This window comes from Takifugu flavidus, chromosome 2, assembly GCF_003711565.1.
Source record: "Takifugu flavidus isolate HTHZ2018 chromosome 2, ASM371156v2, whole genome shotgun sequence".
Taxonomy (NCBI): domain Eukaryota; kingdom Metazoa; phylum Chordata; class Actinopteri; order Tetraodontiformes; family Tetraodontidae; genus Takifugu; species Takifugu flavidus.
The window spans coordinates 3875089-3879846 of record NC_079521.1 but is presented as its reverse complement, the minus strand read 5'-3'; the positions used below and the strand labels follow the sequence as shown (position 1 = coordinate 3879846).

The 4758-nt window shown below is 47.3% G+C and overlaps 1 long non-coding RNA gene across 1 annotated transcript; it reads right to left on the bottom strand.

The window, feature by feature from the left end:
* Positions 1-747: 747 nt before the first annotated feature.
* LOC130521867 (uncharacterized) lies at positions 748-2551 on the bottom strand. The gene is made up of 2 exons (XR_008949478.1): positions 1348-2551; positions 748-1272 (listed from the first exon to the last, which is right to left on the bottom strand). It is a non-coding gene; the product is annotated as an uncharacterized LOC130521867 (long non-coding RNA).
* Positions 2552-4758: the final 2207 nt, after the last annotated feature.

Genomic DNA, 4758 nt, shown 5'->3' with positions numbered 1-4758 from the left:
CAATCATGCAGCGGAGGTCAGGTGAAATAGGCATTTAGAAACCAATACAGGCTAATTGGACAATCCAGATTGATTGCAAGGGCTTTAATACAAATAATGGCTTCTCTGCCATGCACATATTTTTGTTTAAAAAATAAAAAATAAAAATCCCTTCCTCGCCCTCCTGGGCGGTGCCTCCTTCCTTCAGATTCGGGTCCTCTACCAGAGGCCTGGGAGTCTGAGGGTTCTGCGCAGGATCTTAGCTGTTCCTAGGACTGCACTCTTCTGGACAGAGATCTCTGATGTGGTTCCTGGTATCTGTTGGAGCCATCTCCTTAGGTTGGGTGTTACTGCCCCTAGTGTCCCAATCACTACTGGGACCACTGTTGCCTTCATGCCCCACATTCTCTCCATCTCCTCCTCTGCTACATCTATCACCACCACTGTCTTCTGGGGTTTATCCACCACCACTATGTCAGGCTGGTTGGCCACCACCATCTTGTCAGTCTGGATCTGGAAGTCCCACAGGATCTTGGCCAGCTCGTTCTCCACCACTTTTGGGGGGGTCTCCCACCTGGTCCCTGGGACCTCCAGTCCGTACTCAGTGCACATGTTCATGTACACTTTGCCAGCCACCTGGTTATGCTGCTCCATGTATGCCTTGCCTGCTAACATCTTGCACCCTGCTGTTGTGGCGGGGTGGAGAGAGGTGGAACGGTGAATGACAACGCCACCTGGGGAATTTCACCCCAGGAGGCAGAGACAGGATTGAGGGTTAGGCAGTACAATTTTATTAAATACAACTCAACACCGAAATAGCTCGGCTGTACAAAAATCAAACAAAAGGGGGTGGACAGGGCTGGGGCCCCACCGGCAGGTGAAACTCAATTAGGGGAGATAACCAAACTAAAAACACCCGTGCTACTGCAACCAAAACTACACACGAGGGGTGAGGAAAACGCCCTCCACCAGGGGTTGGGTCCCTGCCGTGGCCCGCAGCACCTGTCCACAAAGAAAAGAGAACAATTAAAACACTGTTAAGAGTCTAAAAATTGAGAGCAATAGCTCCGTGGTCGCCTCGGCGGCACCACTACGTCTCAGCGCCGTCCCTCGAGCGAAGGGGGGCGAGAGAGCGCGAGAGCGAACAGGAGAGAGTCCCGAAAACGGGACGGAGCCAAAGCAGCAGTGGGTCCAGTACGCGAGGTAGTCCGTGCCGACTGTTTGGTGGCGCCACCACTCCGTGAAGGGTTCCCGCTGGGGCAACGCGACCCACCGACGCCAGCCGGCAGTCAACTGCAACAAGGACAGCGCCATTAACCTTTATCGACGAGTGCGGGGAAGTCAGTGACGCGCATTGCTGCGCCTTACCTGCCCAGGGTAAACTAGCGCGCGTGCCCTCACGGCAAAACGCTCTAGGTGGAAGGATGGCGGGAGGAAGCACCAACCTTCTTGGCGCTGCCAAACAGCATGCTCGCGCTGTGAAACAGTTTATTGGTCGAACCGCCCAGATAAGCCGCAACCCCGCCGTACCGTCGAAGCGGGAAAAACAACTAAGATCAGCTGGAGGCAGTGCCTCATATAAACCTTTTCTCCCCACCCACCAATTAAGGCACTACCTCCATAGGACACCTGTTCGGAGGGCAGGCCACGCCCTGCCACACTGTGATGTGCTGGACTCTCTCAGGGGCATCTCCACACAGTCTGCACCTGGGGTATGGTAGACCCTGGCCTCTATTGCTCTGGTACTCAGGGCCTGTTCTTGTGCAGCCATGAGTACTGCCTCTGTGCCGTCTTTCAGTCCGGCCTTTGTCAGCCACTGGTATGTTTTCTCGATATCAGCCACTTCCTCAATTTGTCGGTGGTACATTCCATGCATGGGCTTGCCCTTCCATGATAGCCCCTCGGGTTCTTCCTCCTTGATGGGCTTTTGTTGCCTGAGACATTCACTCAGTAGTGGGTCAGTGGGGGCCATCTTCTTGATGTATTCTTGGAGGCTTGTTGTTTACTCCTGGACAGTAGTTCACACACTTACTAGTCCTCGGCCCCCTCCATTTCGCTTTGTGTACAGCCTCAGGACACTGGACTTAGGGTGAAACCCTCCGTGCATGATAGATACCAGTTTGCTCATGTCCATGGTGTTCCCTCCTCCTACAGTAGGGTTAGCCATGGAGTTCCTCAAGGTTCTGTACTTGGACCAATCCTCTTCACCTTGTACATGCTTCCCTTAGGGAACATTATTCGGCAGCATGGGATAAATTTTCATTGTTATGCTGATGACACTCAGCTTTATTTATCCATGAAACCAGAGGAGACAGAGAAGTTAGTGAAGCTCCAGACCTGTCTTAAAGACATAAAGTCCTGGATGTCTTCAAATTTCCTCCTCCTTAACCCAGGAAAAACTGAGGTCATGGTGTTTGGTCCTGAACCTCTCAGGGATAGATTAGATCACATGATCACTCTAGATGGTATCTCATTAACATCTAGTCTCTCTGTGAGGAATCTAGGAGTAACTTTTGATCAAAATCTCTCCTTCAACTCACACATTAAATTAGTCTCTCGAAGTGCCTTTTTTCACCTGAGGAACATCACAAAGATTAGGAAGCTACTGACGCGGCATTACGCTGAAAAGTTAATTCATGCTTTTGTTACTTCTAGGCTGGACTATTGTAATTCTTTATTATCAGGGTGTCCAAACAACTCTTTAAGAAGCCTCCAGTTGATCCAAAATGCTGCAGCCAGAGTTCTGACAGGTATTGACAAAAGAGATCACATAACTCCTGTAATGGCGTCGCTTCATTGGCTGCCCGTTAATTTTTGAATAATTTTTTAAAACCCTTCTTTTGACCTACAAGGTCCTCAGAGGCCTCGCTCCATCCTACCTGGAGGAGCTAGTGACACCTTATCAGCCCAATAGACCGCTCCGCTCTCAGAATGCTGGTCTACTTGTGGTTCCCAGAGTTTCTAGGAGTAGAATGGGGGGCCAAACATTTAGCTACCAGGCCCCCCTGCTATGGAACCAGCTCCCTGTCCAGGTACGGGAGGCTGACTCCATCGCTACTTTTAAGGTCAGACTTAAAACCTACCTCTTTGAAAATGCTTATTGTTGTTAATTCTGTAGTTCCAGTGACTATCATAGATAGACAAATTATCATACTTAGGGGGTCGTCTAATCATTAGGTTAACATCTTAGCTATGCTGTTATAGGCCAAGGCTGCCGGGGTCCGGAAACATGATCACCTGACAGGCCTCTGTCACCCCACTGGGTCATGGTTTCCTCTCCTCTCCTTTCCTCCTCCTCATCAAGCAGACTAGTTATTCTGATTATTGTGTAGTTTTTCTGCTCCCCCCCCCGCTGTTTATTTACAGGTATCGCCACCTTCGGAGCTGCATGATGACCTCCGGCCCCACTGACCCGTAGTATAGTGTATTTTTGTGTGTGTTTCTGTGCTCTATGCCTCTCCTCTCCTCTCCTCTCCCCCCTTCTTCTCCTTCTCCTCTCCTCTCCTCCCCTTCTCCCTCTCCTCTCCTTCTCCTTCTCCCTTTACCCAGCCGGCCATCAGCAGGAGGGTCCCCCTACATGAGCCTGGTCCTGCTCAAGGTTTCTTCCTGTTAAAGGGGAGTTTTTCCTTGCCACTGTTGCTTGTCCGGGGTTAGGCCCTGGGATTCTGGAAAGCGCCTTGAAACAATTTTGATTGTATTGGACGCTATATAAATAAAGATTGATTTGATTTGATCTGTCCTGCCAGGCATTCATGGAGTTCTTAAGCCAGTAGGCGTGGATATTATAAGGCCCTGGTGCTGTCCAGCTCTTCATTTTGGACACTATGTGTGTGTCTGTGTGTGCCCTTGCCCTCTTTCAGATCATATTCATAAATTAAATTGCTTCTCTTTTTTTTTTTTTACTTTAAATTAAAATATTAAAATAAAAATATAATTTATCAAAATAAGTGTGGCAAAGGCTCAGCAAATTCAAAAATTCCACAGAAATTAATATTTATTTGATCTTTATTGAAGAATGAGTTCCTTCAGGTGAGCTTACACATTTTTTGGGATTCCATATTACTTCTAGTTCATAATTAAATTCTACAGGAGTTTTTAAATTCCCTGTTTTTAACCTTAAAAATAGCACATTATGACATTTTATGACATTTAATTGTATATTTTTTAACTTAATTTGATAACATAAATGACATTACAAAGTAATTAGAGCTCATTTTTTCATTGCGGTATCAAATTATAAAAAACAAGTAAACTCTGCTTCACTAACATGGCAACCTTATTTAAACTTTGCCAGTGATGTTTTGCAAAAAGTCGCAATCGACAGAAGTGACACATCTGGTCATCGTCCAAAAAAGAGCAGTGGAGCATTTGGCTTATTTTGAGTGGAATTCTCATATTTACACGCATGTAAGTATCTGTGGATCTACTTTTTAAACTGTATTAAACTTAATTCGGACCGAATTTGTGGCTAATAGAAAAATGTTTAGACCCTCTTCATGGATGTGCTATGCTAGCTAGCTTGCTAGGGAACATGGTTCATGGTCAAGTGTGGTTATAATTAGATCTCTAAAGCCTCATTTAAATGGCTGTTATGATCTCAAACATAATGTGGCTAAACTTGCCTTACATTCATGTACTGTTTGTGTTACTGTATTTTTTGTTGTGGTTCGGTTCCTGGTCATGACTCGGGTTTCTCCCCTCCTCCCCCATCTGCAGGAGCGGCAGCCAGGGGCGGGCTGATCCCTGGGGAGCGCTGAGCCGCTGACGCACCTGCAGCTT